Genomic DNA, 12,897 nt, shown 5'->3' with positions numbered 1-12,897 from the left:
GTTGAGCATTTCTTTAAGTGTTTCTCATTCATTCGATATTCCTCTGTTGAGAATTCCACATTGCTCTTTACCCCGTTATTTAATTGGGTTATTTGGTTTGGTGGTGTTTAATTTCTTGAGTTCTTTATATATTTTGGATATTAGACCTTTGTCAGATATAGGGTTGGTGAAGATCTTTTCCCAGTCTGTAGGCTGTCACTTTGTTCTGTTGACAGTGTCTCCTGCCTTACAGAAGCTTCTCAGCCTCATGAGGACCCATCTATTAGTTGTTGACCTTAAGGCTTGGGCACTTGGACTTCTGTTCAGGAAGTTGTCTCCTGTGTCAATGAGTTCAAGTTACTTCTCCACTTTTCCTTCTAAAAGATTTAGTGTCTCTGGTTTTATATTGAGGTCCTTAACCAATTTGGATTTAGTTTTGTACAGGGTGATAAATATGGATCTATTTGCATTTTTGTACATGTAGACATCCAGTTAGGCCATTACCACTTGTTGAAGATGCTATCCTTTTTCCCATTGTATGGTTTTGGTTTCTTTGTTAAAAGTCAAGTGTCTATAGGTATGTTGGTTTATTTCTGGGTCTTCAATTCAATTCCACTGATCAACCAGCCTATTTTATGCCAGTACCATGCTGTTTTTATTACTGTTACTTATAAGACAGCTTAAGATCTGGGATAGAGATTCCTCCATCAGATCTTTTATTGTACAGGATTGTTTAATCTATTCTGAGATTTTTGTTTTTCCACATGAAGTTGAGAATTGATCTTTCATGGTCTGGAAAGAATTGTTTTGGCATTTTAATGGGAATTGCATTGAATCTGTAGACTGCTTTTGGGAAGATGGCCAATTTTACTATGTTGATTTTCCTGATCTATGAGCATGGGAGATTTTTCCATCTTCTGATATCTTCTTCAAATTCTTTCTTTAAAGACATGATGCTGCTTTCATACAAGGCTTTCACTAGCTTTATTAGAGTTACACCAAGATACTTTATATTATTTGTGGCTTTTGAGAAGGATGTAGTTTCCTTAATTTCTTTCTCAGACCGTTTGTCATTTGTATACAACAGGATTACTGATTTTTTTTTTTGTTGATTTTGTATACAGCCACTTGGTTGAAGGTGCTTATAATCTGTAGGATTTCCTTAGTAGCATTTTTTGGGGTCATTGGTGTATTCTAACATATTATCCATGAATAGTCATAATTTTACTTCTTCCTTTCCATTTTGTCTCCCCTTGACCTCCTTTAGTTCTCTTATTGCTCTGGCAAGGACTTCAAGTACTACTTCCAGAGCTACGGAAAGTGTGGATGGCCTTGCCTTATCTCTGATTTCAGTCGAATTGATTTAAGTTTCTCTCAGTTCAGAGTGATGTTGGCTATTGGCTTGCTGTATACTGCTTTTATTATGTATAAATATATGCCTTGTATTCCTGATTTCCCCAAAACTTTAAAAATGAATGGGTGTTGAGTTTTGTTAAATGTTTTGTGGCATCTAAGGAGATGATCACGAGGATTTTTCCCTTTCAGTTTGTTTATATGATGTAGTACATTGACGGATTTCCATATATTGAACCACCTGGGATGAAGCCTGAGATAAAGCCTACTTAGTCATGGTGAATGATATTTTTGCTGTTTTCTTGGATTTTGTTTGAGAGTGTTTTATTGAGTATTTTTGTAACTATGTTCATAAGGGAAATTGGTTTGAAATTCTCTTTCTTTTTTGGGTCTTTGTGTGGCTTAGGTAGCAAGGTGACTGTGGCCTCATAGATTAAGTTTGGTAATATTACTTCTGATTCTATTTTGTGGAATAGTTTGGAGAGAATTGGTATTAGGTCTTCTTTGAAGGTTGGATAGAATTCTGTGCTGAATCCATCTGGCCCTGTGCTTTCTCTCTTCCTTCCTTCCTTCCTTCCTTCCTTCTTTCCTTCCTCTCTTCCTTTCTTTCTTTTTTTTTTTTGTTTTTGGTTGGGTGATTTTTGATGGCTGCCTCTATCTTACCAGATTTAATACAATACCCATCAAAATGCCAACACAATTCTTTACAGACCTTGAAAGAACAATTCTCAACTTCATTTAGAAAAACAAAAATCCCTGAATAGCTAAGGCAATCCTGTACAACAAAAGATCTTCTGGAGGTATCTCTGTCTCTGATCTCAAGCTGTACTATAGAGCAGCAGTAATAAAAATGGCATAGAAAAAGGCAGATGGATCAACGGAATCAAATCAAAGACCCAGAAACAAACCCACATATCTATGGACACTTGATTTTTGCTGACAAAGAAGCCAAAACCATACAATGGAAAAAAGATAGCATCTTCAACAAATGGTGCTAGTCTAACTAGATGTCTACTTGTAGAAAATGCAAATAGAGCCTTATTTATTTCCTTAGGAAATATGGGGCTATTTAATTTGTTTACCTGATCTTGATTCAATTTTGGCAGTTGGTAACTATCAAGAAAATTCATTTATATTTTCAAATTTTGTGGCATATAGGCTTTTGAAGTAAGCCCTAGTGGTTCTCTGGATTTCCTAAGTGTATGTGGTTTATGTCTCCCTTTTCATTTCTGATGTTGTTGATTTGAATACTCTCCCTCTGCATTTTAGTTAGTTTGGCTAGCTTGTTGGTTTTCTCAAAGAACCAGCTATAGGTTTTGTTGATTTTTTTTTGAAGTGTTCTCTTTGTTTCTAATTCATTGATTTCAGCCCTGATTTTGATATTTTCCAGCCACCTACTCCTCTTTGGTGTGTCTGCTTTTTTCTTCCTGGAGCTTTCAGTTGAGCTGTTAAGCTGCTAATATAGGATTTCTCCAGTTTCATTATAAAGACATTTAGTGTTATGAGCTTTCCTCTTAGCACTGCTTTCATTGTGTCCCATAAGTTTGGGTTTGTTGTGCCTTTAGTTTCATTGAACTCTAGGGAGATTTTTATTTCTTTTTTTATTTTGTCCCTTACCCAGAGGTCATTAAGTGGGGAGTTGTTCAGTTTCCATGAGCTTGTGGGCTTTCCATTCCTTCTGTTATTGAGTTCAAGCTTTAATCCATGGTGGTCTGATAAGTTACAAGGGTTTATTTCAATGTTCTTGTATTCGTTGAGGTTTGCTTTGTGGTAATTTTAGAGAAGGTCTCTGAGATACTGAGAAGAAGGTGTACCAAGGAGGATAACTTTACCCAGGAAAATGAAGGAAATAAATTACCCCACATTTGCAAAACCAAAACAAGAGAAGGTCTCTCTTCTCTCTCTCTCTCTTCTCTCTCTCTCTTCTCTCTCTCTCTTCTCTCTCTCTCTCTCTCTCTCTCTCTCTCTCTCTCTCTCTCACACACACACACACACACACACACACACACACTACCACTACCACTAGCAACATCAAAAATTAGGAACGAACAACTACTGGTCATTAATATCTCTCAACATCTATGGCCTCAACTCCCCAATAAAGAGACACAGGCCAACAAAATGGATGAAAAAACAGGACCCATCATTCTTCTGCATACAAGAAACACACCTTAAAAATAAAGGTACCTTAGAGTAAAGGGGTGGAAATGATATTTCAAGCAAACAAAAACGAGAAGCAAGCTAGAGTAGCCATTCTAGTATCTAATAAAACAGAGATTCAACCAAAAGTAATCAAAAAATGGGGAAGGGCACTTCATATTCATCAAAGGAAAAATACACCAAGAGGATGTCTCAATTTTGAACAACTATGCCCCAAATACATGGACACTCACATTTGTAAAGGAATATTACTAAAGCTTAAATCATACATCGAACCCCACACATTAACAGTGGGATATTTCAACACCCTATTCTCCCCAATAGACAAATTATCAAGACAGAAACTATATGGAGGAATAATGAAAGTAATAGATGTCATGAACTAAATGGACCTTAATGATATCCACAGAATATTCTGTCATTTAACTTTTGACAAAGATAGCCTGGCAGTTGTGGTGCCATCATTTAATCTCAGCACTCAGAAGGCAGAGGCAGGTGGATATCCCTGAGTTTGAGGCTAGCCAGTTCTACAGGGTGAGCTCCAGGACAGCCAAGGATATGCAGAGAAACCCTGTATTGAAAAAAAAAAGAAGGAGAAGAGGAGGGGAAAGGGAAGGAGAAGGAGGAAGAGGAGAAAAAACATTTTACAAAGATGCCAGAAACATGCCCTGGAGAAAAGGAAGCATCTTTGACAATGTGGTGCTGGGAAAACTAGGTGTCCATATAAAGAAGAATGAAATTATACCCTTGCCTATCACCTTGTACAAAATTTAAATTCAAATAGATCAAAGACCTAAATGTAGGATAGGACTTCCTGAACAAGAAACCATTTGCCCAAAAATGCTATAGATTTATTCATATTACATTTCAATTGTTATCCCATCCCTTGTATCCTCACATTTCTCCCTCCCTCCCTCCCTCCCATTTTCCCCTTACTCCCCTCCCCTATGACTCTGACTAAGGGGGAACCCCTCCTCCTGTTTATGCTCATAGGGTATTAAGTCTCTTCTTGGTAGCTTGCTATCCTTCCTCTGAGTGCCACCAGGCCTACCAATCCAGGGGACGTGGTCAAATATGGGGCACTAGAGTTCATGTGAAATTGAATCTAGACTCTCCACTCAACTGTGAAGAACATCCTGTCCATTGGCTAGATCTGGGTAGAGGTTCAATGCTTACTGCACGTACTGTCCTTGGCTGGTGCCATAGTTTGAAAAGGACCCCTGGGCCCAGATCTGCCCATCATAATGTTCTTCTTATAGGTTTCTAGGACACTCTGGATCCTTCTATTTCCCCATTCTCCCATGCTTCTCTCACCTAGACTCTCAATAGGATGTCCTCCCCTCTGACCCACTTTCCTGGTAAGTGAAGACATTCATGGGACATACCCCTTGGGCTAGTGTCCAGATATAAGTGAGTATATACCATTTGCGTCTTTCTGCTCCTGGGTTAACTCACTCATTATGATCATTTCTAGTTCAATCCATTTGTCCACAAATTTTGAAAATTCCTTGTTTTTAATAGCTGAGTAGTATTCCATAGTGTATATGTACAACAGTTTCTTTATCCATTCTTCTACTGAGGGACACTTAGGCTGTTTCCAGATTCTGGCTATTATGAATATGGCCTCTATGAACATGGTTGAGCAAATGTTCCTGTTGTGTGCCGGAGCATCTTCTGGGTATATTCCAAGGAGTGGAATAGCTGCGTCTTGAGGAAGCCTTATTCCCAGTTTTCTGAGATAGCGCCAGATAGATTTCCAAAGTGGCTGCACTTGTTTGCATTCCCAGCAGCAGCGAAGGAGTGTTCCTCTCTCTCTCCACATCCTTGCCAGCATGTGGTGTTACTTGAATTTTTTATCTTAGCCATTCTGATAGGTGTAAGATGGAATCTCTGAGTTTTTTTGATCTGCATTTCATGATGACTAAGGAGGTTGAGCATTTCTTTAAGTGTTTCTCAGCCATTTGATAGTCCTCTGTTGAGAATTCTCTGTTTAGTTCTGAGCCCCATTTCTCAGTTGGGTTATTTGGTTTGGTGGTGTTTAATTTCTTGAGTTCTTTATATATTTTGGATATTAGACCTTTGTCAGATGGAGGGTTGGTGAAGACCTTTTCTCAGTCTGTAGGCTATCGCTTTGTTCTGTTGACAGTGTCTCCTGCCTTACAGAAGCTTCTCAGCCTCATGACGTCTCATTTATTAATTGTTGACCTTAAGGCCTGGGCTGTTGGTATTCTGTTCAGGAAGTTGTCTCCTGTGCCAATGTGTTCCAGACTCTTCCCTAATTTTTCTTCTAACTGATTTAGTGTCTCTGGTTTTATGTTGACGTCTTTGATCCACTTGGACTTGAGTTTTGTGCATGGTGAGAAATATGCATCCAATTGCATTTTTTACATGTAGATATCCAGTTAGACCACCACCATTTGTTGAAGATGCTATCCCTTGTCCATTGAATAGATTTGGCTTCTTTGTCAAAAATCAAGTGACCATATGTGTGTACATTCGTATCTGGGTCTTTGATTTGATTCCACTGATCAACCAGCCTATTGCTATGGCAGTACCATGCTGTTTTAATTACTGCTGCTTTATAGTATAGCTTGAGATCAGGTATGGAGATTCCTCTGGAGGATCTTTTATTGTACAAGATTGTTTTAGCTATTCTGGGTTTTTTGTTTTTCCATATGAAGTTGAGAATTGAACTTTCAATGTCTTTAAAAATTTGGTAGGTATTTTGATAGAGATTGAATTGAATCTGTAGATTGCTTTTGGTAAGATGGCCATTTTTACTATATTAATTCTCCAAATCTGTGAGCAAGAAAGATCATTCCATCTTCTGATGTCATCGTCAATCTCTTTCTTCAGAGTTTTGAAGTTTTTTTTCAAACAAGTCCTTCACTTGCTTGGTTAGAGTAACTCCTAAATATTTTATATTACTTGTGGCTTATGTAAAGGCTGTAGTTTTCCTAACTTCTTCCTCTGCATGCTTGTCATTTGTATATACTATATGACATTTAAAACTTGTACATTAGAAATACTAGCAACAGAGGTATGTGGGAATACCATAAAATGTGAGAAAATATTGAAAACAACATAGATGACAAAGACTTTGTAACTTGTTCATATTAAAATAATTTTCATTTAATTAATTTATACAGATTATATCTCAGTTGTTTTCCCATCCCTTGTATTCACCCACTCCTCCCTCCTACTTTCAACCTATTCCCTTCCCCTATGTCAGTGACCTAGGGGGACCTCCTCCCCCACTATATGATCATAAGCTATTAAGTCTCATCTTGGTAGCCTGTCTATCCTTTCTCTGAATGCCACCAGGCCTCCCCACCAAGGGGAAGTGGTCAAATATGGGGCACCAGAGCTTGTGTCAGTGTCAGTTCCTGCTCTCCACTCAAGTGTGGAGAATGTCCTGTCCATTGGCTACATCTCAGTAGGGGTTAGCTGTTTACTGTATCTATTGTCCGTGGCTGTTGCAGTAGTATGAGCAGAACCCCTGGGCCCAGTTCTGCCTGTCCTGATGTTCTTCCTGTAGGTTTCTAGGACCCCCTGGATCTTTATACTTCTCCATTCTCCCATACTTCTCTCATCTAGAGTCCCAATAGGATGTACTCACATCTATATCAATCTCGTTTTAGGTGAAGACTTTCATGGGACATGCATTTTGGGCTAGTATCCAATTATAAGTGAGTATATACCCCGTGAATCTTTCTGCTTCTGGGTTAACTCACTCAGAATGATCGTTTCTAGTTCCATCCATTTGTTAACAAATTTCGTGATTTCCTTGGTTTTTCATGGCTGAGTAGTATTCCATAGTGTAAATGTACCACAGTTTCTTTTTTTTTTTTTTACACATTTTTATTGAAAATTAAAAATAATTCCTATTACATCTCATTTTCTATCCCATCCCATGCATCCTCCCATTCCTCCCTCCCTCCCACTTTCACCCCAATCCCCCTTCCCTATGACTGTGGCTGTGGGGGACCTCCTCCCCCTGAATATGGTGCTAGGGTATCAAGTCTTTTCTTGGTAGTCCTCTATCCTTCTTCCGAGTGCCACTGGGCCTCCCCCACAAAGGGACATGGCCAAATATGGGGCACCAGAGATCCTGTGAAAGTCAGTCCCCAGTCTCCACTTAGCTGTGGAGAATGTTCTGTCCCTTGGCTAGATCTGGGTAGGGGTTTGATGATGACTGCCCGTTTTGTCCATGGTTGGTGCCTTAGATCAAGCAGAATCCCTGGGCTCAGATCTAGCCATCATAATGTTCTTCTTGTAGGTTTCTAGGACCCTCTGGGTCCCCCTACTTGCCTATCCTCTATATTTTCCTCATCTAGAGTCTCAATAGGATGTCCTCACCTCTATCCCCGTTTCCTGGTAGGTGCAGACTTTCATGGGACCTGTCCCTTGGGCTAGGTACCACAGTTTCTTTATCCTTTCTTCGATTGAGGGACATTTAGGTTGTTTCCAGGTTCTGGCTATTATGAATAAGGCTGCTATGTCTTTGTTGAGTGGTGGAGCATCTTCTGGGTAGATTCTACATCTGACAAAGGTCTAATATCAAAAATATATAAAGAACTCAAGAAATTAAACACCAGTAAACCAAATAACCCAATTGAGAAATGGGGCTCAGAACTAAGCAGAGAATCCTCAACAGAGGAATATCGAATGGCTGAGAAACACTTAAAGAAATGCTCAACGTCTTTATTCATCAGAGAAACACAAATAAAAACCACTCTGAGTTTCCATCTTACACCCATCAGAATGGCTAAGATAAAAAATTCAAGTGACACCACATGCTGGCGAGGATGTGGAGAAAGGGGAACACTCCTTCATTGCTGGTGGGAATGCAAACTTGTTCAACCACTTTGGAAATCTATTTGGCACTGTCTCAGAAAACTGAGAATAGGGTTTCCTCAAGACCCAGCTATTTCACTCCTTGGAATTAAAACAACTAATGAGTCTCAACAGTAAAAAAGCAAGTCCCTCAAATAGATAAGAGACTCAGGGAATTTGAATGATGGTTCCCCCAAAGATATACAAATGGTCAAACACATAAAAAGATGTTTGATGTCATTTCTCATTATTGAGATGCAAATCAAATTCATGATAGGATATGTTTTCACAAGCGTTAGATGGCAACAATAAAATTAGCTGTAATAGAAGTAGAAGAAGAAAAAAAGTGTTGGTACTCACCTATGGAAAAATTGGAATGCTCATGTGTTGCCTGAGGGTCCAGCCCCTATGGAAAATAATTTGGTGATTTTTCAATAAGGTAAACACAGATTTATAATGTGACACATGAATTGTACTGCTGGGCTAGATACCAAAAAGAATGAAAGACTGGAGATCTGGCACAAGGCTGTTCACAAATAATCATAGAAGCACTACTATAATACCAAAAAGTAGAAATAACTAGGTGTCCATCAACAGATGAATGGACAAGAAAATTGTGGTATATGCATACTAGGGAAAACACCAAAATATCCACGTGGTGTGCATACACACAGGCTGGCCTTGATGTGTTTGTATCCTGAAAACTAAAGCCCTTACATCTAAAACAAAAATACCAAAGTCTAAAACAAAACAAAACAAAACAAAACAAAAGAAATGAAAAACAGCCCAACAGGGCCTATGAGGATTCTGTATGTATTAAATGTGTATGTGACAGAATCAAATGTGTCTTTCCAATTGCGCAACAGAAAAACACTGTAGAAGTATTGAAAGCACGTGCATAGAGTCAGAAAGCAAAGTAAAGAATCTTTTCTAATAAATAAAAATTGAGAATTATTCTAAAAAATAAAATAAGTAGCATTGGGTTTTTCTCAGTGAAGGTGGAAGACCTCATGTCTTCCTCAACTCACCACCACTACCACAATCATCATAACAGTAATAATAGTAATTATCATAATTATGCTAATAGCTACCCTTTACTGAGTATGTGTTATGTGCCAAAATTCATGTTAAGCACTTTTATACACATTACATAATCCCAGAACAAGTCTATTATTACCTTGATTTTTGGGGTAGAGAAAACGACTCAGCATTTAAGTACTGTGTAGAAAATGTGTTAAGTAACAAGTTGAAGAATTAAAGTCCAAGACCAAGGTCAATCTGATTTCAGAGACTACATACTTATCTTAAACATACTAAAGAAATTGGCTATTAGCTGAAAAGATTCTGGGTGAGTTGTATGAATATATTTACATATAATCTAAAGGAATACATTTTCCCTGGAGTAACAGTTGTGGGCTTCTAGCAACAACAAACAAGCAAACAACAACAACAGATAAGCAATAGGAACAGTGGACAGAAGGTAAAATGTTTTTGCTGTTGATCTTAGTGAAAAACATTCAAAAGCCACTGTCATGACAAATCGGGGAAGCTGTGCTAACTCATTTGAACACTTCCCTCTAGGCAATGGCGAGCTTCTGAAAGATTTAATCAGAGTAGTGGCATGATCTAATTTTGCATTGCAGCAAGCATTTAACCGCATCTTTTATAAATCACCCAATGGAAAAATATCCATCTCTGTGTTACTCCATATTCACTTGCACCTGGGTTTGTTCATCAGGGAACACTGATCATTGCTATGCTCTCACACAACAGCTGTGTGCTTACAGATAGTAGACGTGGCAACCACACTCTACATCCATGCAGAAGATACAGAGAGACAGACTTCCCTACATGCACAGGCTCTCAGCATCAGTGGGTATAAGTAGGAAGCCACACGTGTTGTCTGGTAATTTCTGAAGAGCAAACTGTAGTGTCATTGAGTGCGTATGTGTGTGCCAGAATTGTTTTACATGCTTAGATGAGATACAGGGCCGTTTATGTATCACACAAGTATTTTTTTAGTTTAGTCTACAGCCAGTAACTAGAAGTCATTTCCAGAGCAACTAGTTCAGGAAACCAAAATGAACTTTGATGAAAACTGACCTCAAGCACAAAAGTAGGCACAGATGTTGTTAAAACAGAAAGTTTGCAAAGGGAGGGAGGCAACGCTAAATGAGATTTATTTCACCCAAAATAGCCTGTATCAAGTGTCCATGGCCTTGACTATGACTATGCTGACTACACTTAGGATAGGTAGAGTACTGAGTTTTGGTTTGTTCTAACTGACTCTCTTTCTCTACTGAAGGTATGGTTGAGAATATGGCAAAGACAGAATTTGGCTGTGGGGATGGTTTCTGACATTGAGTGAATCTGCATGAAATCCTAGCCCGGGAGATAATTTCATCAAGGCACATAAACATAGAGAACTTCATGTTTCTCCATGATGAAATGGGGATAATGATAATAAATACTTCATGGGTTTTTTAAGGCGTACATTTGTCCAGAGACACTTATTAGTTTGCCTATAGCTCTGTTTTGGTGATAGTCTATGCACATGCCAAATGTGCCTGCAAGATAAACCAGTAGTAATCAGCTACCCTACCTCAGTTTCTTTGGAATTTATTCATCATGGTATTTTGTCACTAAACCTGGGGTCTTTGAAGAAGTAACAATACACTGCTTAGACAGTGGCTCTCAACCTGGAGGTGGCATTCCCTTCAGGGGTTGAAAAACACTTTCACTGGAGTCACATATCAATCAGATATCCTGCATATCAGATACTTATAAATGTGGCACAGCAATGAAAATAATTTAATGGTTGGAGGTCAACACAACAAGAGAAACTGTACTAAAGGGTCACAGCATTAGGAAGGTTGAGAACCACTGATCTAAGAAAACTTTGAAAGTTAACTTTTTGATAACTTTTCTTTGCCAAAAACTTTGGTAACATACAGAACAAGCTTCCTGTAGAATCAAACACAATTAAATTGAACACTCTGGTGTGACAGAAAGGGCCTATATCGCTACATTAAAGGAATTCTATTTATTATTACATGGCTTAGTAAGAAAGATCAGAACTTGAGCAGAGGTGAGTAGTTGTTATGATCATGGCTATTGTCTGAGAGTAGAGAAAATCATATCAAAGATAAAGTTTATGGTTAAGAATTTAGGCTGAAAGAAAGGCAGATAAGGGTTGAATTAAATATGACAAACCTCACAGAGATTGATGCACTCTCTGACCCAAGGAGAAACTCCTGGGGAGTTGGATCTTTGCATTATATTTTTAAAAAGAATTCAATAATGCCACCTCTGATCATTGAAGTGCACACATTTTAGTATAGGTCAAATGGCAATGCCAGTACAAGTAGCTGTGGGCATAATAGACCATAATTTTCCTTGACTTTATTTTTGAAAGCACACAAGCAGATGAAATAATATACTTTCTAGATTTCAAAACTGGATGGTCCATGTAGGAGGTCACATAAGATGTTGATCACTGAATTACTAATTTGTGACAGTAAGAGAGCACTCATTATATCCCCAGTGTTATTCTAATTCTTATTTTGTAGACTAGATTAGTACAACACAGAAAGGATAGTAGTTTACTTAAAGTTTGTATAGGTAGTAACAGCAAGAGTTGAAATCTAAACAAAAGAAGTGTGACTATGAAGCCTTATGAGCACTTTGTTGGGGCAGCTGTCAAATGCTGTGCTCTCTCCCATTCCACTAAATGCTAGAAGATATTCAAGACATGGCTCAGGCTAAATAGAATTAGAATAAAATTTCCTTGGCCAAGGTGCAATTTGTATTTGTCACTTTCCAGAAACTGAATACAATTGTAGGCCCCCAGAGATTCAATTTCATAATGATGCCTCACAGAATTTGCAGTAGAGATTGGAAATCAGCCTAAGTAGGTACAGGGATCATGCTGAGATCATTAGCATCCAAGGAAAGACAGAGGTCTTCATTTTTCTAAGGTAGAAAGAAACATAGAATCTCATCAAAGGAATTCAATGAACCACTGTAGCTGGTGATGTCTTACTCTTGGACTCTGACATGGAGCATACCAATCCCCAGAGTCTGGGATGACACACAAGCATGATCGCATTGTAAAGGCAGTTTTCCTGCATGTAGTCAGAAAGCTTCTTATGATAGGCCATGAATGTTCTATGTGGCCTAGTATTAAGGAGACACATGAAGCACTGGGTAGTTTTGTCATTTTATCAAGAAATGGAAAACCTAAATTTTCTTGAAGACAATCGCTTGAAGGACCTCTATCCAGAAAAGGCTGAAGGCCGCGATATAATGGATACTATAGCATTATAAAACATTATCTTCTCAACATTTGTAGCTTGATGGCATGTCTCCATAATTACTAACTCCATTCTCAAGAATTGGCCATCATTAGTGTCAATACTACTGCTACTACTACTATTAGTATTGCTACTGCTACTACTGCTGCTGCTGCTGCTATTCATGGGTGACATTTTTGTTATGTACTCTGTTCCAGGAATTTTGCATGCATTAAGATCCATGATTCCTTGTGATGTCTTTTCTTTTTTAATTTTA

Source organism: Acomys minous, assembly GCF_964271855.1.
Source record: "Acomys minous genome assembly, chromosome: 7".
Lineage (NCBI taxonomy): Eukaryota > Metazoa > Chordata > Mammalia > Rodentia > Muridae > Acomys > Acomys minous.
The sequence above is the reverse complement of the archived record's forward strand: the minus strand, read 5'-3'. Positions refer to the sequence as shown.